General features: G+C 38.2%; 1 protein-coding gene across 7 annotated transcripts in view; it reads right to left on the bottom strand.

Moving 5' to 3' along the window:
* HNF4G (hepatocyte nuclear factor 4 gamma) overlaps positions 1-2,576 on the bottom strand; it is a 135,134-nt gene extending 132,558 nt beyond the window's left edge. For all 7 annotated transcript variants that reach the window (XM_079106370.1, XM_079106369.1, XM_079106373.1 and 4 more), the window contains exon 1: positions 761-2,576. The gene's annotated coding sequence lies outside the window, so the exon portion shown is untranslated. The remainder of the gene's footprint in view (positions 1-760) is intronic.
* Positions 2,577-24,602: the final 22,026 nt, after the last annotated feature.

The following is a 24,602-nucleotide window of genomic DNA, read 5'->3' as shown; positions in this document are numbered from 1 at the left end:
AAACTTGTAAAGCTGTTTTGCATGACGGAGAGGAGTGCTTTCACTAGTTTTTCAAACATTCTTAAGAATGTATGGTATGCATTATCATATTTAATTCTAAGATTTTTTGATGTTCTGACTTTTTCCCGTTAGACATAGAATGATAACTTCTACTTATTTTAACTAAGCTTCCAGAAAGACATTTCCTACCAAAGGAAGCTAAAATGGTTTAATAATATATATGAAATCTCCTCCAACAGCATCAGGGGAAGACGCCCAGACCGATATCTCTCTAGGAGAGAATGGGTGCACAGGCACTTGAGCAAAGGCCATGGGGTGATGCTCCTGGACCAAATATCTCCCCCACAGATCCATAGACATTTATATGTCTTGGCCTTGTACCAGGCTACAAAAATATTCCTTCAGAGCCCCCCACAGAAACCTGGGAATCACGTGATCTCGACAGCCACCACAGCTTTCTCTGCACCCAAACAAATACAACTTCTATTTTTCTTTTCCTGGGTGAATGACTTGCATATCTCCCCACCCCCCGCAGCCTCCCTTCCAGCCCTTTCTGCTTCCTTCCACCGCGGGCTGTGAAAGGCCTCAGGGTATCTGCTTTCAACAGTGCCTGGCCTCGGGGTCCTAAGGCTTAGCCCCTCCCGGGTGGGCGCCCCTCCTTCAGCCGCCAGAGGGGAACCGACACTCTTCCTGCTCCACACCCGCCGGGGCGGTGGACTGCGGTCAGCCCCGGGCATTGGGCGCAGGCAGAGAAACTTACCTGCGCGGAGCAGTTCCCGGAGCTCCCGCGTCGCAGTCAGCTGCGCTGCAGCCACCGCATCTCCCAGCTGCAGGTCCCCCCACCCACCCCAGCAGCAGAGGTGTCCTGCACTGCACTTTTCCGAGCCTGGGAAGTTTGCTGAAAGTCAGGAGGTGGGAAGTGGGGGTGGGGCTCTGGGAGAGGAGGCTTAAGGATTTTGTTGTTTTTTGTTTGTTTGTTTTTCTTGATCTCTAGCAAAGATTTTAGACCATATGCTGGGAGAATATTAGCTTTGCTCAATGGCGACAGGGCAGCAGCCTGACTCTCACAGTTCGATCGATTTACTAAACAAACTGAAACGTGGGTGGGGATGTTAAACAGTAACCAGCAGCTTCAATGAAAACTGAAAGCAGCGAGGCCGCCACCGCCTCGGCGCGTTCATTTCCCTGTTCCCAGGGCCCCAGGGCGACAGGCAGGAGGGTCAGCAAGTCCCAAACCGCGGCCTCCTTTAACTGCGGCCGCTGTCTTGGGGCCTCTGCGAGGCCTCCAGGCGGTAACTGCCACACGCCGCATGCTGAAATGTCCACCATCAGGGCGAGGCGCGCCGCGGCTTGACGGCTCCCGGCCGGAGTTGACCGCTTCCCCCGCCTCCCGCATCCAGTGGAACCCCGCAAGGTTCCTCCCCGCAGCCTCAGGACACCGCGCCCTTCCCGCGACACGGGTGCTGTCACCCTCCCCCCGCTCTGGGTCACGCCTCGTCTTGGGCGGTGTCACCTCTGGCTGGGGAAGTATTTCAGGACAAGCGGTGGCAGAAAGAAGCCTGCTGACCCTAGAATGCGGATCTAATTCTTAGCCAATGAAGTCCAGAAAGGGGCGGAAATATCATTAAAGGGATTTAAATGGGTTCCTAGGGGCAGGACTGCGGTCACACCACTAGGGGACTGCGCAACCATTTTTTAAAATTGCACCTTGGGCCGCTGAGGTTAAATTTTCTCTGATGATCGTAACCACCTCGCTCTGCAAGAGTTCTGAGAAGAAAAAGGAGACAAGTTTTTCGTTCCTGGCCATCCCAGCTACCTGCGGTTTTATTCATTAAGTACGTTTTTACATATGTATCTGATGGAAAACTTCCCTTTCTCCCTCCCATCCCCAAGGCGCCTTCAAGAAAGGCGCCTTCCAGAAAGGATGCTCAGATTCATTCATGATGCGCTGGACATCTTGTCAGACATTTGTTAACCAGAAATATAGTTAGAGCTGTGGCTTTTAAAACTATCTCAGCAATTTAACTTCGTGGTTTTAGGAATGAATGAGTGCGGGTCAAACAAGTAATTATCCTCATGAGATAAATAGTAACTTAATCCGTTGGGTGTTTCTTTTCCAACCAGGGGATTGGCTGTTATTTTAAGACTGTAATAATGCCAAGGAGATCAAAGGACTAGGTGTTTTTTTCTTTTTCTTTTTAGGTCGGGTTTACTAAACTTTCTCAGTTTCCTTCTTCTGAATATCTTGCTGAAAGACTTTTAAAAACATATAGTTGGCTGTTTTGAAATAAGAACAAAAGAGAGAGATCATATACTATTTTTTTAATCGAGCTTCTTGAGCAAAACACATTCTTGGGATATCATAGCCCACGCGAGCTGCAAACCGTGTCAGAAAAGTAGCCTCTGTCCACGTCGCTCCGGAGAAATGGTCCAGATACAGCGGAGGAGGAAGAATTACAATTAACGGGTTGCATTTATTATGCAAATCTTTCATAGTTGTGTTGTTTACAGATCACCTGTGGACATTCTCTTTAAAAATATTTCCAGATACTTGAATACTTGTCTTATTGTCTGCCAAAATGCAAATATGTAGTTCCCCATAAAACACTGAGAGGGGATAAACATGCTCCCTCCTCATTCATAGAAACTTTAATAACACCTGACATGTCTTGTTCCCACCAGAGAAATCGTGTTTTAACTCAAAAGTCTGTTTAATTCGCTGTTCATCTGCGATGTCAGTGGGTTTGGTTTGGGATGGTCAATTTATTATTGATGTGTGGTGGAATCGCTGATCTACCAGGAAATAATCACATGTTCTGTGTTAAAAATTATTTTGACATATTATGTAGAACCTTTGCTAGAGACTCTAATCAACATTTTCTTTTTTACACTAATGATGACAGAATGAGAGAAATGGTGGGGCATTCAAGAAAGTAAACTCTGTTGGTTCTTAGTTGTAGTCTATGAGATAGATTGCATTTGTTTAATTTAGGAGAATCTCTGAAAAGTTTATGCAACACAGCTGGGAAATAGAAGGGAGTCGTTTCAGATGAATGAATGAATGAGAGATATTAAGAGAAAAAAAGTACGAGTAGTTGGCTTTGGTTTTGGAGGTTGATAGTTTTTACTACATAAACCAATGCCAAAAGACCCAGCTTTAGAGCATCACTTACATTGTTCCTGAAGCTAATTTATTACGATTCTCCATGGCATGGGTTTAAAATGCTTGAAGATGAAAAATGTGCTCTATGGATAGTTGTCTCCTGCTGCTTGGCAGTGTGGGGGTGGGGAGTGGATAACAATGAGAAGGAAGAGATCAGGATAATTTTTCAGGGAGAGTTTCCCAGAAAATATAGTTTCATCTCGCTCCTTGATGCTTAAGGGGAAATTATATGTATTTATGTCCTATCTGCTCTTTTAACCTAAAACCACCCACACAAAAATGTGGCATCAAAACGCCATTTACTTCACTTTCCTATTAAATGTCTCGTTTAGCTTGTGCTTTTCCTTTCTGCTTTGGTAATCTTTTTTTAATGTCATTTATGTCTTTTTTCCCAAAGCCACCCAGGTTGTCTGGATAAGAACTCCAGGTTCTCCCAGGAAGTGTTCTAATACTATTAATTAAAGGCAGTGGCCTCCTGCAGAGCGCTCACGAGGTGGGGGAGAGCGCGGGCAGAAGCAATGAGCCTCAGGGAAAAAGGTCTTCCTGATTTAAGCATCCAGAGACTATTTCTGAGGGCAATTCTGGACCCCTTGCCCTGTACACAAAACCATCGCAAGATGATAACTAAGCGCGGTTGGAGCGGCTACCACCTCTGCCGACCAGGTTCAAGAACCCGATCCTCTGCGATCTCTCTGGTACCCATGCTGGAGTCGGCCACCGCCCCGCACCGGCGCACCATGCGGATAATCACCCACTCTGCTTGTTTACCTGCGGGAGGAAAAACAAAAAATAACAAATACTCATACAGTTCTCCAATTCCCGTTTTATTTATTTTTTTCTATTTTTCTTCAAATTTGGGCAGAGCCTAGTGACATCTTCAAAGTCACTCGTATTTTCAAGAACGCAGGTGAAATTAAGAGTCCGGAGTCTTTCTGAGTGCGTCCCGCAACTCCACTGATGGAGCTGTGTTTGACCCTGGGGCGAAACAACGGATAAAACAGCCTCCGCCAGAATTTCAAAAACTCCCTGGAGGCCTCTGAATGTTTTATGCATCAGAAGGGAAGGCCGGGATTCCGGTCACAGGAGCTGGGAGTTGGGGGGAAGGGCTCGACCCATCAGAGAGGGTGGGGGTGAAAGTAGGGTGGGGGCGGGTTCGTAAGACACCCGGCAGGCAGCTTACTGCCGGCTTTTTCTCCTGGCCTCCGCTCTGTTTCAGCGAAAGCACAATCCTTTTGCTCCCTAGCATAGCCCAAAGCGAGGGCCCAGATTACTGGTGCTGCAAAACTGTCCCTTAGGAAGGAGGATGCGAGGCCATTTCATCTCCTCTCCCAACTCGTGCTTCCACTGAGGTCCTATACACACACACACACACACACACACACACACACACGGCCTGGAGCAATAGCAGATTGAGGCTCAGATCTCGGGACTTTGGTACCCTCGCCTGCCTGTTATTTCCCTTGTCAGGTTGTCTACAAGGAACCCACCTTTTAACAAGGTAAAAGAGAAGAAAATGTAATGTGATAAAACAGAAGGGAAAAAAAAAAAAATCAGTAGAACAAGCAGATTAAACATGGTGCAGGGTTTAATAATTGCTCCACTATCACTAGTCCGTTCCCAAGTAGGAAAAAAGGTCCAGACACTTGCTTGGCCTTTAGAGGAGATCAGAAACTAAAAACCACTAAAACTGCAGGCATGGCATTCAGCGGGCCACCTACTTGGCCCCACATTGACCCAGATAAAAATTTCTTTCTTTTCTTTCTTTCTTTCTTTTTTTTTTTTTTTTTTTATGGTGCTCAAGTCACAGATCAGAAGCACCAGTTTCAATTCATGTAAGGAGGACCAAAGGAATGTTCCGGACCCCGTTAACTGTTAATAAAAATGCAAAGTCAAAATTTCAAATTGAGCATCTAAATTGAAACTGCTCTGTGTCTGTTACACATCTGACTGAGATATTGTGGAAATCAAATACTTAATAATTCTCAATGTCAACATATGATTCTTGTGCCAAAAAAGCAAACTCATAGACCAGGTCCTTTCCCCCCAAACCTTCCCTTTGGAAATTTCCTGCTGAAGTATTGATTGCCAAGGTCTCTGCAAGATTTGCAAACTTTTATAGTCATTTATGGTGCATGCAATAAAAAGAGGTGATATGAGCACGCTAGTTCAAGGTGTAATGCAAAGATGTATTCCGTGCCCTTGGCAACTATCTGTGGGATCTGTTTGTCTTTGCAGAACACACCCTTCTCTGCAATGAACCCCTCTGTAACAAAGATTGGCCCTTTACATTTCCAGGGCCTTGGCCCTTTAGTGGAAAGGTGCACACGTTCAAAGCAGAAAGCGCAGTTATTTCAACCTCATTCTAAAGTCAACCAAAAAAAGCTCCTAAACCAAACTGGAAAAGCAGGAAAATGAAACTGTAGAATTCCCTACTTCTATACTTTTTTTTATTAAGAAAATTAAAGTAAATTGATTGGCAATTTACAAAGCAATCTCTAACTATCCTTTGCATAACAGGGTCCCACAGGAACTTCCCTGTGGGAAAATAAAAGGATTAAGATTATACCAAGACAACACACTACTTTTTTGGATTGTATGTGTTCAAAGAAAAAAGAAAAAAAAAAAATCTTTGAATGTTTCACTTGAAAATACATGACAGTTCAGTACAGATTTGTTGCCAGATTTTATTTTTACAACTTAAAAAGAAAGAAAACAAATACTCCAAAGCCCTCTTGTCTTACTCTATTATTGTAGATAGAACGTAAATGCTTTGTTAGAAACCCTATACTTTTACCAGTTTTACCAGTCCTTTTTTTTTTTTTTTTTTTTTTTTAGCTATGTTTAGAAGATTGGGTGGAGTAGGATACTCATTTCTAAAATTCCCTACTTTGGACCAAATCGGTTTTCTCATCTAGTACTGCAAATAAGAATGGGTGACATACACATCCTGAAAGGTATTCAGAATCCTATACCTGCCATCTAGTGGGCATAAGAGGAAAAGGCTGATTCCAAGTATCAATCTAGGCAGTCTGGCTGTTTTCTTATTTACAAACAAAAACAAAGAAATAAAAGAAAGGAATTGTAAATTTATAGCTGAAGGAAAGGAAATACATTATTGTGTTAGGGAGCTTTATAGCATAATCATTCAATTGTACTCAATTTTCTTTGGTGTTTAGTACTCAGTAAGATTATTGATCCTTGCTCAAATATTCAATTTATTATTATGCAAGTTTTCTCCTGCATATCTTCTTTTTCTTTTAAGTTTACTTTTTGGAGAAACTATGGCCTTGCACATGCTAGGCAAGTGCTTTACCACTGACCCACATCCCCAGTTATTTTTATTTTATTTTGAGACAGGGTCTCCTCAAATGAACTTGCCAGTCTCCTGGGTAGCTAGAGTGGGTAGTGGTGATTACAGACCTATGCCATGGAGCCTAGCTCTGTAAATTCTCTTTGTGTATATTTTATTCTGTTTGTCTTCTTTTGAATTAGATTCCCTATTGACTTTGGATTCAGTTGAGAAGTCAATTATAAAAATTCAAAAGAAAGCTAATAGGTTATTTCCTTCTTGTTTGAGCTTTTAAAACACATTGTTGTGTTTTAAAAGAGCTATTCCCCATTTTTACGAGGAAGAAAGAAAAAAGGGAGAGTTAATTCCACTTAAATACTTGTTTTTGATGCCTTGGTATAAGTATTATAATCCAAGATTTGACTTCATTAAATACAAAAAATGTGGTTCAAAACTACTTGGTATGGAAATTAAAATTACATTTTGTTGAGGTTCACACTATAAAACATAGCATACATTTAAAAGTACTGAATGCAATAAGTCTTTTGAATGGTAGCTGACTCCCTTGTCTCCCTTTTGGAGTGCTTACTGTGTGCTAGGCATTGTTTTATGAAATTTTAATTAGTTAACACATCAAGTACTTAAGACAACTCTAAATGATTTATATCATTGACACCATTTTACAGATGAGGAGGTTGAGGATAACAATCATTAAGTTGTGCAGATCAGGTGAGGTTACATGTGTCTTTCACAAGGCAGATATTCTGCAAAATATCCTACATACAGCTGAAAATAAAACAAGGTCAGTTAATTTTCACTCTTTGTAAAAATCAAGTACTAACGAAAAAACATTGTAATAAGCAAATGACATTTGCCTCATCTGTTTAATGCAATTGTGGGGCAAATACAGTCCAAACCTTTAACATAGATTAATCATACAGTCTATGACACCCTCTTGTACTTTAATTTCAAGTTACTGATACTAAGGCAAATAGTTCTTGAAAATCCCTTCAAAAGATTGCCAAAGACATACTCCTGAATTTAGCAGTCTCTGTCAGATCAATTATCTTCTCTCTTCATTCTAATTTCATATCTCATTTCCTAAGCAAAATGCATGTATGTTCTGAACATATTTTTCTATCTCTATGCAATCTATTCTCCCTTTTCCAAGACAATTACTTTATACATATGAACTAGTTAAAGGACCAAAGATCTTAAATGATCACAATAAATATAATCAATTTACCTCTATTAATTTGAATTTGTTCTCTTTGTCATGTGGACAAGTTTGATCTTCTGGGTCATATTGATAATTTTAGAAACTGTAGGTGAGTGATTAGTCAATGACATCAAGTGTTTTGTTTTAATCTACAACATTTGAAACATTAATGATTAAGTAGGACTGTGTTTTGTAACTATTAATTTAAGAGACGTGAATGCTCTCAAAAGCTGACAGCAGCTGGCTCTGGATTCCTGCCATGGTTTGATACTCACAAGTAAGGCCACCAGTTCTGCCTTCCTGATCTCTTGCATGCCTCCAATCAAGATCAGACAGCAGATAAAAGCTGAGACTACAGCAGTCAGGTCCTTTGTATCTCTCCTGTGTATCCATGTAGATCTAAGTGCACTTTCCCCTTCGCAGGAAGAAATATTGACGCTCTCACAGGAAGAGGAGATTCAACTCCTGTTTAAGGTTAATCCCTTCACCTGTGTTCTTGATCCCATCCCTTCCTGCCTGTGCTTGGCCTTGTTCTCTCAATTATTTCTTTTTCTTCTATCTTCAAACTCTCCCTCTTCAATAGCATCTTCTGCAAAGACTATAAATAAGTTCAAGTCTTGCCAAACAAACCAAAAATATTTTAAAAAGCAAGAACAAAATTTGCTCTCTCTATTTTCTTCTTTAGGGTGTTGCCCTATTTTTTTATCCAGTGCAGCTAAGATTCACTAGGCAAGGCCATGTATGGTTTCCTTATCGACACCTTCCATTCACTCCTCCACCCACCATAATCCGGCTTTAGTTGGTTCCACTCCATGGACTCTGCTCTCTGAAAGGGCCTTAGTGGCCTCCTTATTGGTAAATCCAATAAGGACAAGTTCAAACTTTATATTAAGCCCATCAGAGTCTATGTTTAACCTTCTCAATATTCTTTTATCTGTATTTCTTACCTCTTTGCTCCAACCCGCTCATAACAACTGGTATTTCCTGAGAATTTTCTCTTAGGCATTTATTTTTCTTACTCTTTCTGGAAAATCATGCATTCTAACGATTTTACCTACCCAAAAAAAAAAAAAAAAAAAAAAAAAAAAAAAAATGACTGTTGATTCTCTAAATTGTTTTCAAAACCAAATCTTTCTCCTAAGTATCATTAATATAGTAGCTTTGGCTTATCACCTCCCTTTAGACAACTTCACTATCAGATTCCATATCAGATGTATGTTTATGTCTCCTTGACCAGAACTCGGTCATGAAGATGTCATTACAGCTATGGATATAGGAAGGTGTCTTCAACAGACAGACTCCCAAATTAAAATGATTTGGGATTTTGTTAATTAGTATTAGTAAGTTGTATTTTACTGAATAATAAGCCACCTTGCAACTTAATTTTAAAACAAGAACAATCATGTCTTAATTTGTGGGGGGAGAGACGTATAATTCTGAGACAATGCTGGGTGATCTGTGTGGTCTCACACGCATGTCTATGACCTCATCTGGGATGCCTGGGAATCCCTCTCTTTCAATGTGAACTTCTTATTCTCCAGGAGGCTAGGGCTTCTTTCCACAGTGGTCAAAGGATTATTAGAAACAAGAGCAGGCAAGTTTCAATGCACTAGTCCTAAAAAACAAACAAACAAACCCCTATTTATTTATTTACTTCTTTGTTATTTGTGGTACTAGGGATTGAACCCAGGACCTCTTGCATGCTAAGCATATGCTCTACCACTTAGCTACATCCTCAGCCCAAGTATCTGTTTGTATCCCATTTGTTAATGCACTATTTACCAAAGTCAATCATAAGGTCTTGCCAAGATTCAAGGATTAAAGAGATAGATCCTACTATTGGATGGAAGAATGGCAAAGTGACAACACTTATATGTATGGTAATTGTTATAGCTTGGATCAGAAATATCCCCCAAAGTCTCATGTTTTGAAGACTTTAGAAGGGAGATCCTAGTTGGAAGAGGTGAGTCACAGTAGGTATGTCTTTGAAAGGTTTAGTTTGTCCCTAGATTCTCCTTTCTGTCTCTCTTCTCTCTTCTCTCTCTCTCTCTCTTTCTCTCTCTCTCTCTCTCTTTCTCTCTCTCTCTCTCTCTCTCTCTCTCTCTCTCTCTCTCTCTCTCTCTCTCTCTCTCTCTCTCTCTCTCTCTCTCTCTCCTTCCTGGTTGCCATGTGGTCAGCAGCTTTGTTCCACCATACTCTTCTGCTTTGATGTTCTGCCTCTTCACTAACCCAGAAATAATGAACCTAACAGACCATGTATGAAAATTTCTGAAACCATTAGCCAAAATAAGTCTTTAAGGTGATTTTCTCAGGTATTTTGTCATAGTGATGAGAAGCTGACTAACAGTAGTAATAGGAATTTGTGGTCATTTTCCCCCAACTACTATAATAAATAAATATAAGTGAATAGGTATTGGATAGGCAGACCTAGTGACTACCTTATCTTTCATATTCTAATCTCATTTAACCTGTCAGTATCTTAAATAGTAATACTTTTTCAAAACAGTCTAAGTTCTCTAAGGATCTCTTTAATTTTCCAGTTTATAATTAATTTTCATATCAGTGATTATAAAATTTTCTTAGGTTTGGTTCACTCTGAAAATCATATGAAAATTTTGGTATATTATAAATGAAATGTTTGTGTTTCCTTAAATTCCTGGTCTGAGTACAATAAACTGGGGATTAGATTCCCCTAATGTAACTTTATTTGCAATGGGTCCTCTAGGATTAGTGTCCTTAAAAAAAAGACACCAGAGAGCTTCCTCTTTCTTTTTGCACATGTATACACTGAGGAAAAGCCACATGAGGATATAACTATGAGGTATCTCTGCAAGTCAGGAGATAGCCCTCACTAGAAACCAAACTAAATATAGCCTTCATCTTGAACTTTTTGGCTCCAGAACTGTGATAAATAAATTTCTGTGCATAAGGCACCTAGTCTATGGTATTATGTTATGGCAGCTCTAGGAGATTAGTACAACTAACTTTTATCTGATTAAAATTTAATGTTAATTTTTATTGTTAAAAATTGTAGATAGGGTTTTAATCTCATGAATGGATCATGACTGATACAGGAGAAAATGGTGATACGAAGGGCAACTGGGGATTTACGTGTGAGTCTCTACTATCTACTATTTCCCATGGGTCGAAGTTTTCAAACTCCTACATTTGGCTCATAGGAAGTTAATACCTCTTTATACATCCATTTGGTATCTCCCTTTCCTTTCAGGAACATTTGGGTAAGCCATATTATGGCTTCCATATCATGGGAAGAATTAGAATCTTGGCAATTATCTTAGGTGGCAGAACTGTGCTCCTGTGTCAACTGGGATAAGTCCCATAAGTTGGTGGCTGGGTGCAACCCTGCAGAGTTGGTCACTCATGGTAGCAGTGGCAAGGATTGACTCATGTAGTTATGATGCAGCTAGTGAGTTCTCCATCAGCCTGGTTGTAAAATCAACACAATAAGAAAGAGACTCTCAGATGCTCCACTGAAGAACATTTTACATGAGGAAGAAAAAAGAAACCCTGTTTTTAAGCTGAAATGTTTGGGTTTGTTTGATAATGAGATATAAGCTAGCCAATTTTCACTAAAACAGAAAGTGGGGTTCTACTTTGCAAGACACTAAAATACTCTAAAGTATGTGGCAATAGTTGGTGTGCTGGACATACATCATTGGAGAGAACACTGGATTCAAAAAGTGGAATCCATGAAATGTGTTAATGGGGCATTTGGTAAACTGTTGACTACATTAACTTGATGAAGTTGGCTATTTAATGATAGCCTTCCCCTCACCCCTGCTCAGTGCTAGGGATAGATCTTAGGGTCTCATGCATGCCAGGCAAGCACTCTATCACTGAGTCACATCCCCAGTCTTGACTATATTAATTTGAAAGTCAGATTATATACCTAGTTAAAATGAGCTCCAGGAAACATGCTCTGAAAATAGCTGTTAGCAAAAATGTTTGCTGCCATTGGCTATGTCTGGCAAGATTACAATAAAAAAGATCAAAACATGATTTTACCCATGTATAAGCAGAGTCAAAAGGGAATAAAAGATTTGGGGACATTAAATCAGAGTTGGAAGATTCAAACATTTCTTAACTCCATCCATAATAGGCAGGTGAAGAGGATACCATCCTGGTAGGTAAGTGGAATGCAGATGCTTTGCAGCACAAGCTTTGCAGAATGACTGCTAAAGATTTCAACACAGATGGCCCGGGAAAAAGTCCCCCAAAAGAGAATTTCTATGGAAGATATGAAAATGATGCAGGTATTTAAAAAAATATGGGGGTACCAATGCCTGCAAGGAAAACTAAGTTCGTTAATTACTGTTGCATTTTATTTATCCTTCATAAGAATAATAAGAGAGTGAGGGATGTCGACCAGCAGAAAATAGAGTCGCACATGACATGATGACATTCAGGCCAAGGACAGGCCATATGTACTATAATGGTTCCATAAAGTAATGGAGCAGCAAATTCCCCTCACTAGTGACATCATAGACACAACGTCAAAATGCAACGCATTATGTGTTTGTGGTGATTCTGTTGTAAATGAACCTACAGTGCTGACAGACATAGAAAAGAAAAGTACAATCATTTACAGGACATAATACTTGATAATGATAATAAATTACTATGCTACTGGTTTCTGTATTTACTATACTGTACCTTTTATCCTTATCTTAGAGTGTATTCCTTCTAGTTACACAAAAATAGTGTCCTGGAAGACAGAATGCCATGTAACCCTGGCAGCAGTCTCATACATCTCCTGCCTGTCTATCTCTTGATTGTATCAAGAGGCTACATTGCCTGATCCACCTAGACCATGCAGGTTGTGTGTAGGAACACTCTTTGGTGTTTGCATTATCACAAAATTTGCTGAAGATGCATTTCTCAAAATACATCCCCATTGTTAAGTGGCACACACGACCAAATGTGGAAGCCTGAGAGTGTCTTGTTTTACAATCAGACACTTATTACCTGTAGAGGCAGGGCAGACATAGTGAAAGGTAAACTGAAGATGTACATATTCAGAATACAGAATTCCAAAAATATTTCAATGCTTAACCAGGGCAAGATGGTTACACTAAAGTCAGGGCACTGGTTGAGAAAACTTTGGATCTTGAGTCATAGTACATAGTTAAGCAGACAGATGACCTCATGACTTCCCTGGAGCTTCTGGGGTTACAGAAGTTATTCACTCTTCTCTAGGAAGAGCTAGCATTTCCTCTATGCTGCAGAAACCTCTCCCATTCAGAGCAGCAGGCACCCCTGTTCTTTCTTATGAGTTGCTCATATTCCCTGGTCTGGATGCCAGGTGGATAACTGGAGGTATCTCTCAGCATAACACACAGTGCCAAAACTAAGAATGTGGGAGCAAGCCCATAGCTGAATCTCTTGTCATATTTCATACTGGACAACTGGAGGCAGCCAGCTTCACTAAACTGTGGATAATTGAAATACCGCATTGAAGGAAACACCTGGAAGGATGGGATGTCATCCTTCAGAATATGTGTATTAATCAGACCAAAGAATTCTACACGGTGCTTTGTCCAAAAGAAGAAAGATACCTGGGTCCAGGAGTTAGGAAGTACAAGCAGAAGTTGCTTTCACAACCATCATTCCCAATGATACAGTGGGAGATACCCTGCTTCCTTTAAAATGGTGGTGGCTCTATCCCCACAAACTCTGGGATTCCTGTTCTCACAAACTCTGCAGGTTTGAAAGTCTTGGTCCTTGAAGCGGTGTACTTTTGAAGGGAACACAGCAAGGTTCCCACTGAAGTATAAGTTACAGCTGCTGCCAGGGCACTTTGGATTTCATGTATCCAGGAATCAGCAGACCAGGAGAGAAATAATCCATAAGGAGTGATTCCCAATCAGCAGGAAAAGATAGGTGTTCATGTACACTAGTACCAGCCAGGTGATAGTGAAGGTGGAGGGAGTTAGAGTGGATGGAGGAGAAGGGGAAGGATAAGTACCAGTTCTGTCCCCAAGATCAACTGCAATGATAGGGTTTGTCGTTCATCTCACTAACCTTCATTTTCTAGGTTCCTCTTAGAAAGAAGGAGCTGCAAGAATAGAACCTTTTCCCTGAACCAGCGTGAGAAGTGCATCTGCATGACACAATGCGTGTTGTGTTGGCGTTTAGAATGTGCCTCACAGAGGTTCACCTGCAGAGACTTTAATTGATCAGGCTGCTTCACTTGGGTATCTGTCACCATTTGCTTCAGGACCACACTTCCCACTGGCTCTCAAGGATGTTGACTGAGTGTATCATGAATGCTAAAGTGGAGCCATTTCTCCTAGGGCAGGCTCATTTGAAACAGGAGATTACTCTAATGGATGACATTAGCTTCAGAAACCCCTGGCAACCTGGTTGAACCTTTCTTTGCTGCCTGGCCTTTGAGGATGCTTCTAACCAGCCTTCCTTTCCTCTCTGTTTACTCAGGGTCAGACTTACATCATGCTCTGCTGTTTCTCCCTGTCTTCTTCCGGCTCTTTTTCTTATTCTCTTACAGGTATTTCCCCTTAAAAACTCATAGCATGTTCATCCCAGTCATGGCCCATGCTTCTTGGAGGTCCTGAATGAACACAATCTTTCTGGGTAGAAAACCCTTGCAGAGTCTGCTCTGCAGGATTTCACATTTGCTATAGACCAAGGACTGCTGTGTGAGCCTTATTCCTCTTTCTAGATTGAAGCATTTCTTGTGGATAAGTATTTTTTTCCATCATTTGTTATTAGGGTGAGAGTAACTGGTTCTTCTTTCCTGGTTATCTGGATTAGAAAGGGGTACACTCAGGCCTGCTATAAAGACTCTCATACCTTACCCTCAACTTTACAAGATGCTTCATCCAAACTATGTGGACTTTGAGTCCAGTGCCACATTGGATGGAACTTTTGTTTTATTTTTCCTGGATAATGGATGAGCATTTTATCTGCAGAAGGGAGAATGAACCAAATATTTGGTTATCAGATTTATTCACTGTGGTGGTAATTTAAAACAAAACAAAACAAAAAAACTTCGCTATTTCTGATCTCTGTCTTCCAGAAACATGTTAGACAGTATTTCTCAACCCTCCTGAATTGAAGGAAACATCGTAACCATATCTGACTAATGAATTTGAAGGGGAAATTACATGTATATTTCTAGGCTAGGACATTTAATTGCCAGAGGCTTTTTTTTCCCCTTTAAAATGAGAGCAGCAGTAGTCCTTTAGCCTAATTTGGAAGTGAGGACATCACAGGAGGGAGCAACCAGGTAACACAAAAATATCCTTCTGGATAACAAGCAAAACTGGTGTTCTAAGTCATAAGAAGTATGTTATCTGAGCATCATTCAGCCCACACAATCTCCAACTAAGCATGCATTAGACTTACCTGGAGGGTTCGTTAAAACACAGATTTGGAAGCCTCACCTTTTGAGTTTCTGATCCAGTAGTTCTGGGATGGGACTCAGGAATCAGCATTTCTAAGAGGTTCCCAGGTACTGCTGATGCTCCTGGTCCAATGATCACACTTTGAGAGCTTAAACTAACCAATCCTGATGCATGAATATATTAACCTTAACATTCATTGACAGCCTGTATAAGAGTGAAGCAATTAAGAACATACATGACAGAGGGCACTTTCCTGCACAATGGGAATTCTACTCACGTCCGAAACAACTGGAAATTGTCTTCTCCATCAATGAAAACAGGATAGAATCCCTTATGTAGTCTACAGTGGGGACATTCTATTGAATCAGCAGTCAAGGTAGATGCAGGAACAGATAATAATTTAGACCCTGCAATTAAAACGGAAAGCATTAGTAGCTGTATTAGTCAACATTCAGAGAATAGGATCTAATGAATTTAGCAGGAATTGATTTAGTACACAGTATTAAATGGATTATGAAATGTTAGAGAAGATGAAGAAGCAAAATTTAGGGATGGTGCATGTCCTGTTTACAACTGTATCTTCAGTGTCTTCATTATCTACAAATGGTTTGCATTTGATGTGTATTTTTGATTAGATAATAAATAATAATTTGTGGTTGTTATTATGCAAGCAAGCTGCTGCTGCTTTTTTTTTTTTTTTTTTTTTTAATGCTACTGGGGATTGAACCCAGTGGTACTTTACCACTGAGCTATATCCCCAGTTCCTCTCATTTTTATTTTGAGACAAGGTCTTGGTAAGTTACTGAGAGTGCTGCTGATTTGCTGAAGCTGGCTTCAACTTTCAATCCTCCTGCCTCAGCTTCCTGAGTTGCTGAGATTGCAGGTGTGTGCTACCATGCCCAGTTGATTCTAGCTTCTTATCACTATGCTCATCATAGCTAAAGAGCAGCAAATGTGTGGAGGTTATTATTTATTCTAACTGAAAAGCATGTTTGACATTAAATTGTTTTCACAAAAAGTTCACTGTTGCATTTATTCTACACTTGTGTGGATGATTGGTAGGATATGGACTCTGCTTGACATTGAGAGCAAAATTTCTCAAGGGATGAGTTTAGAGATTCTATGGATAATTTTAGAGAAGAAATAAGCTTCTATATTTTACTGAAAACATCCTTCAGAGAATCACTAAATATACCTTATTTTAAAATGGGAATGCTTTCTTTAAGCTAACTATTTAAAATAAATTCATCTCTTATACATCAGGTATACCTCAAAGGTTAATTCTGAATGTTAAAAAAAAAAAAAATGCCTTTTTACTTTTCCAGGGACTTGGGAAAAAAAAAAAAAAAGGTTGAAGTCCTTAAATTAAAAATGAAGTGAAAGTAAAAAACTAACAAAACATTGCAAAATTGATTTTAATTTAACAAAATAATTTTTAAAAGAAATTTTTCAGTAATGGAACCTGAATCCATAGCCTAATTTATTTGTCTGCATCTGTTTTTTATATATCTCATTTATAGAAAAAATTCACTTATAGGAAAACAAAGGCAAATTGAAGCCTGTGTTCAGGAGCACAGTGACTATATTTGTAGGACATTAAATTTATTTTGTTAAAAATATCTAGTAGTCAGGGTTTTAAAGCATGAATGATTGAGAAAGAGTTAAAAGAAACCCCAATCATTGTTATTAGGTCCATTGTTAAGCAGCAGTAAGACTATAAATATGAGAAGCATACATTTTTAATTCTTTTTATTTATGTAAATAAGCCGGTTCACGAAAATGTCCCTTACTATCCAACACTATCCTTATATTATATTATTATGTGATGCAGTACTTGGTACACACTAATGCTAGTTCACTTCCATTCTCTGTTAACATCAGTAGAACATAAATTGGTAATTGTGTGGTAACTACGCAATTAACTCATGTCACCACTGTACCTTTTCATTAGCATCAACCAAGAGTAGTATTACCCTCTCAGTGACCTCTACACAAATGATAACATCCTAAGCTGTTAAAGTGGAAAGAAAAAAAAAAAAGTGAATTTAGTGTTGTGGAGGGTGATGGAGTGACAGCCCTGGACCTGGAGGCTTTTTTTTTTTTTTAACTCTACCACATGGTACAAATAGTGAAAATGCAAACCTCTCTAAGCAGCCTCATTAGTACATCTCACCTCTTTTCTAAGAACAGAAGATTTCTGACTTACTCCTTTGCTTGCTGAGATGTCTTAAAAGTTACCTATTGTATTTACGGTTTTTCCCATAAAGGTTAATCTCTGTGAGAGACCTTCCAAAATCATGGGTTCACACGTTTCCTGCTCCCAGATGGCACTCATGCTGACTAATACACTTGGTGTGTCTGTTCTGAAGCACAACTAAAGCTTTGGAAATTCTTACTATTAATTCTCACTTAATAAGTGTCTGCTTTGAGTATAACAAAAAAACTACTGAACATTAAATTATTCTTAGATAAAATTCATTCTTATACACAAGTTTTGTCAGATTCTTGTTCTTTAGGTTCATGTTCTTACTGAAAATAAAATTGAGCAGATTATATATTCTCAACTATGGGACAGTGGATAAGGAAACTCATAAGCTGGAGTGTGACAACTATCTTAGTGATTAGAAGCATGGGCTTGGAAATCAGACTCTCCTGGATTTTGGTACAGGTGCAAACATTACCTGAACATTTAAAAAGGTATGAGTATTTATAAGGAGAAGAAAATGCTTCCTGGAAGAAATAGTTTCTAATCTGTGATATGAGCAAGAATCAGTTATCTAGATGCAAAGAGAAATATTTCAGGCAGAGAGACTAAGAAATTGGCACACATGTAAATGGCCCTATCATGAGAGAGAACTTGGCATATCCAAAGAAACAAAAGACCACTGAGATGGAGTGGTCTTGAGGATGAGGGGGTCTTTGTGGCTAGAAGAGATGGCAGAGATAGTTACCATGCTCTGGAAGACACAGAGCTGTGGTAAAGCTACAGGTCTGCATGTTTTAAGCAATTGGAAACCAACTCTTGGTTCTGAATATGTATATTTTGGATTGTGTGTGTGTGTGTGTGTGTGTGTGTGTGTGTGTGTGTGTTTAATCTTAAATGCAGTGGGAAGTCACTTAAGGGTTTTAAGCAGCAGGAGGAGAAGGGTTAAAATCAAACTGGGGATTTGTAAGACGATTCTGGCTTCACTGTCAAAAATGAATTGAAAGGAACAAATATGGATGTAAATTACTAAAAGAGTTGATACAAGCTGCTGTGGACTCATCTGCTCTCAGAGACCTGAAAGTCATCTTGGTAAGTCTCAGGTATTCTCACATGAACCTGTCTTTCTTTAGTATCTTCCCAGTGAGTAGATAACCCTAAGTTTTTCAAGGTGAAACCCATAGTCTTCCCTCTCCTTACCTCCTAACACAGAAGTCCATCACTTTTGCTTCCTGGGATCTCTATTCACTTGCCCATCTCTACTCACTGCCACCATCTAGCACAGACTATTCTCATTTCAGGCCTAAGGTATTACAATCGCTTTTTAACTCACCCCTCACATAAATTTTTGTCCTCCCTATTCTCACTACAAACAAAGTGATTTTCTAAAAGCACAAAGTTTATCAAAAATTTTTAGTGCATTTTACATTCCAACTTCTAAGTCAGAAATCAGGTTATGCTTAATTAGTCTGCATTACAACATAAGGAGCTACAAATTTACAGCCGCACATCTACAAGTGACTAAGCTGGATGTGTTCTGCACTGGAATTTAGGTCAAGGCCAAGTTTGCTCTCCCATCGCTGCCATTTTATTTTGTATTCTTGGGTCTCTATATTTGGAATCTTAAATATTATCTTTTTCTTATTTTGGCTTATTTGACTTTTACAGAAGTGTTTTATAGATAAAAGAATTATGTGACCTAAATATGAAAGTATCATGGGGTATAGAAGAAAGACATATGTGGTAGTTAGTGAGAAATAGACTTCCTCAATGTGGTTATGCAATTTCAGAATTCATCTGGTGCATTAGCAAGGTCACAGATCTCAGGGAAGATGGTAGTGACCTGGCATCTGTAAGACTAAATGAGAATGCATAATAGGCATTATGCTGTTTTCTTATTTTATTTTATTTTTCAGGGATACTCATCACTGAGCTACATCCCAGCTATTTCTATTTTTAATTTTGAGACAGTCTCTAGCTTAATTGTGCAAGTTGGCCTCAAACTTTTGATCCTCCTGCCTCGGCCTCTGGAGTAGCTGGGGTTATAGGTATGTGCCTGGCCATTCTTTTCTCTTAAACTACCTTCAGAACAGCAAAGAGATAAATCCTGCTGGAAGTCACTAACATTCTATTTTGCTTCTTTGCCGTCCACAAACATTGAATGAAGAGGTGTGTATTTTAAGGTATGATTGGTATTACATAGTTTTAAAGAGAAGCAAAAGGTATGCCACTTTTCATTAAAAAATCTAGAACCTGAGACAGCAAAAGCATATTCATAAGAAATTATTGAGTAAATAAATCTTCATTATTCTGTGATTTCAAATACATTATCAAATGGCTACCTTGTAGAAAAATAAGTACTGAAAGAAGAGATCAATGATGAATGAAAAACTACTGAGGATGGAGGTGGAAAGGGAGGCATACGTCATACTTGGAATTATGGATAAAATTTGGAGAAACAGAAAAGAGAATTCATTCCAACTCTACCACTAACACAAATGTGTCTTTCTATTTTTATAATATTCATATATTCTGATTTCAATATCTTTACCTCACCCTCTAAACATTCTATCTTCCTTCGGTTTTTCAACACCAGTGTCTATTTCACTAATCTGAAAACCATGAGAATAGTATCTCTTCATTCCAGCTAAACATAAATACAAAATAAAAAAAAATTAAAATTTCTTAGCACATAGACATTTCCTGTGATCAGAGAGTTCCTGAAACCACTATCGTTTTTTCAGAAAAGAAATGTTTGGATGTGGGACAGATGAAGGATAAGCTGAGATTCCAGTTTCTTAGAAGACTGTAATTTTCATTTGCTCAGCGATCCTCCCCTTTTCTGGTAACTTCCAACTCTGCCCACATACGGTTTTGGGGACCCACTTCACCCCACCTTCGGGGTTTGAGAAGGTTACAATTGGTAGCCAATCACAGTACTCTGCCCAGCTTGTCCTATTCTCCATGGGTTGAGAGGCACATGTGTCAGGCTGGGCTGATGATACTTTGATCACATGTCCAAAAGGCAGACATATGACCCAACCTGGGGCAATCAGAACTCTTTCTTGAATGGTCATGGTGAAGGGAAAATACAGCTCTTTTGTCTTGAATCACAAGCTTTTAAGATACAAACCCAGACAAGTTCTGTTATAAAGAGAACACCTGAGACAGATATACAAAAATAACAACCTAGACTAGTGATGGGGTGGTAGGTGAAGAGAGAAAGCAGGAGAAACATTTTAAGAGAGAGTGCTGATACTGTTTGAATTCCAAACTCCAGTTGTTGCTGAAATGTGCTTCATTCCTGTCCTTCCATGGTTTGGTTTTGTGAGTCAATACATTTTCTTTTATACTTAGGTGACTTTGAGTTGGATTTCTGTCACTTGCCACTGAAATTGTCATCATACAAAATCTGAAATGTACATGGGAGAGTTCTAGAATGAGAGAACATAATAAAATCATGCAGTTCAATAAAAGTTCAAAGAAATGAGGGATATGTGTAGGTTGGTGTCTTAATCCATTCCAGCCGCTATAGCAGAATGATTTATAATCAACAGGAATTTATTTCTCAGTCTTGGATACTGAGAAAAAGTGCTGACAGATTTGACCTCTGGTGAGGACCTGCTTCCTGGCTGTACTTTCATTGTGTCCTCATATGGCAGAAAGGGTAAAAGGACTCTCCAAATCTCTTGTAAGAACACTATTCCCATTAGTGAAGGTGGAGCCTTCCAAAGACCCCCACCTCCAAATGACATTATGCTGGAGATTAGGTTTCAACAGAAAAATTTGGTGGGAGTAGGGAGGATATGGACTTTTAGTCTATAGTAGATGGAATCATAAAAGAAGGAATCATGGCAACCTAAAACCTTGATTAGGATTCTGAATAGGTGGTCAGATTTTTGTTGACAAAGAGAAAAGAACCAATTTTCTTGCAAAGTGTGAAAACAAAGGAATGGAGACAGAAAGGCAATCGAAATGTACCCATGAATTTCAGCCACACAACAATCTATGACTACAAAGTGTTAGTTTATTTTTGTCATAATACCTGAAAATTCATTAATTTGACTCTCATTGGGGGAAATAATCTCTTCTTTTAAAATATTAAGGCTCTTATAAGATTGCTAGTCATTTATACTATAACATAAATTAATGTGGCTATTTCAAGTACTCCAGAGCTTTGTTTTCAATCCAAATAGCTTTGTCCCTTTTGAATGCTATGTATGCTTATTTTGTTTGTTTGATTTCTTTTTCAGTGCTGGGAATTGAATCCAGGGTCTTGTGCATGCTAGGCAAGTGCTCTACCACTGAGCTTACTGTAGTAAATTTAAGGAAAAATAATATTCACTTCACAGAAAGTCTTTTGTAGAGGAGGAAGTTTGAACATTTAGCTCTGTACGTATTATACCTTAGGTTAAAAAACTTTTTTTGTTTCGTTTTGTTTTTCAAGAGATACTGTAAAAAGAAGTAAAACAAGCAAGCTCCAGTACGATACAAGATGTTTGCAACAGAATTTATAAAGCTCTAGTATCTCTACTATATGGACAGTACCTATAAATCAGTAAGAAATGAAAAGACACCTTATGGAAGAGGAAATATAAATAGCCAATAAGCAAATTAAAAGATAATTAACCCTACTTGTAGTCAAGGAAATGTAAAATTTAACCACAATGAGATGCCATTAGATAACTAACTAATAGACAAAATTGAAAAGTTTGATAATAGCAAATTTTGAGGAAGGTATGTAGCAAAGGAAACTCCTTCAGTGACAAATGGGACTATGTACTGGGGCAACTACTTTGGAAGAAAAAGTTCTGCCTGAAAGCTGAAGACACACATATGGTAAACCAGCAAGTACCCCCACATACATGTCCTGGAGATGGTCTTGCACATATTCTTCATGTTACATGCACAAGAGCCTTCACAGTGATTTGTTTGTAATGACTCTAAGCTGGAAATAATGCATAAGTCCACTGATAATAGAATGAACATATATATTTATATATGTAGTCATTCAACTCCACACAGCCATGAAAATTAGCCCTCTGCAGCTATGCACAACATGAATAGATTTCACAAATAAAAGAGAAAGAATCAGTGCACAAATAAATGCATATGTTATGATTCCATTTATATGAAAATCAAATCCAAGGTAAAATATACTGTGAAGCATTCATGCTAAGATGGTAAAACTGGCAGAAAATCAAAGAAGATAATATGGGAGGGGCAAATGGTAGAGCTTTGCTTATAGATAAAACCCTTTCTTGACCTGTGTGGTAGTTATTTGAGTGTTCGCTTTATAATTATTCACTATTGTGTGATAAATATGTGCATATGTATATTCTCTAATTTTACAACAAAGAAAGATATACCAAATTTAAAATTATTCTCAAGGTGGGCTATTTCTTAAAGAGTAAATTTGACATTCATACAGGGAATGTCTGACTCTAGAATCTGCACTTTGATCTATTTATTAAAACATGCATAATACAGTCATACACACAACTACCCTGTGGTTCTAGGAATAGTATAAAATGCACAAAACTCTTGTGATAGAACATTCATATCATATTTTAGACAGAAACCTTAGTTATTTGTGGACAATAACGATTTCATACATATGATTTTAGTTCTTCCCATGCATATTTGCTTTTGCTTATATCCTTAAAATTTGATGTTTCTATATTTTTCTTGGCTTGAAAATTGTACTTAGAAGTCAGGAATTAAGGAAATGAGTTTTGATGATCTTTATTATGTGTGACTTCCACAGAATGATTCTAAAAGCCACAGTTTTAATGATAAATTATTAATGAGAAATATTATTTAAATTAGCACTTCTATATTAAACATGTTGGAGTTGAAAAAGTACTGTTGATTATTTTAATCTTTACTTTAGTTATCAGATTTACTGTCTTCTGAGTTTTTGTCCTTATCATACTAAAATATTATACATTGCTTCTACATAATATACTCTGACATAAAAAAATTTACCATTCATAAAGCTAGCAATGAAATTACATGAGAAATATTACACATTTGAAAATCAATTCTGAGCAAGGGTATCATCTGGGCAATATGTGTAGACAATTCTTCCTGTTTAAATAAACATTGAATTAAATTTCATATATAATGATGTCACAAATACCTAGCAAAGTACTTTACCAACAGTAAAATTACTGTGCTATGCAAATGTACTGCTAACTTCATAAACTCAGTTTTTGAACAACCTTTCCATTTTAATACATTGAGAATATTGTTGCTTTGGGGGGAAATATAGCACATGGATTATTTTTCATAGCTTTTTATTTCTTTTTTTACATAGACATATAGCAAAATATTCTTCTGATAAATCTACACATTTCTTTTGCTTCTGCCTATAAATCCTCAGTAAGAATATCCACAAGTTTGTCATTTTGTTATGGTCATGTTAGATTATAAAATTGCTTTTATTTCAATGTTTAGAAATATCAGTATCAAAAAGAAAATCGATCTTTCAAAAAATCATACACGGAATGTGAAATTTTATAAACAGACTATAGTATCTGAAAGCAATGTATAAGTAGATTTTTTTTTTTTCCTGGGCAATTACCTGTCTGTAAACAATATACTATTTCTTTCTCTTTTTTCTTTTTCTTTCTTTTTTCACAGTACTGAGAATTGAACCCAGGTGCAGTTTACCATCACATTAAATCCACAACTCTTTTTAGTTTTAATTCTGAGTCATGGTCTTGCTAAATTGCTTAGGGCCATGTTAAATGGCCTAGGCTGGTCTTGAACTTGTAGGTTCCTGCCTCAGCCTCCAGAAAGGATAGAATTACAGGTGTGTGCCACCACGTCTGACTGAGCAATTGATAAAAACTGGCACTTGCTTTTTCATATGATTGCAAATCCCAGAGCTTAAACATATTTATGCATTAATGTATGTATATTGGTTGAAAGGAACTTCATAGGAGTCATATATATATAAGTATTTATTTAAGAACTCTATATAACTTTATGTATAGCCATTTGGGGCTTACACTTTAAAGGAACTATTACCTTGGAAATGGGATGGTGACTTAATTTATAATGAATATCAAGGATGACAAAGTATAGTTCCTGGTAAGTACATAATAAATCGAGGAAAGCTCTATGCTTTTAAAAACATTTAAAAGCAAATGTATACTTTTAAGAAATTAAAATATCTTATGTGATTTTTGGAATTTTTAAAATATTAAATTAGTCTAAGAATTACTATTTTTTTTTAAACCAATTTTCAATTATTTGATGGAAAGACAGGTGTATTTCCTGGAGTAGCCACCAGATGTCTACATGGGCCCTTCCTTACTTAAGGGTTTTTGTGTTTG

Source organism: Sciurus vulgaris, assembly GCF_902686455.1.
Source record: "Sciurus vulgaris genome assembly, chromosome: 1".
Taxonomy (NCBI): domain Eukaryota; kingdom Metazoa; phylum Chordata; class Mammalia; order Rodentia; family Sciuridae; genus Sciurus; species Sciurus vulgaris.
Note: the sequence above shows the minus strand (reverse complement) of the source record. Positions and strands in the feature narration are given on the sequence as shown.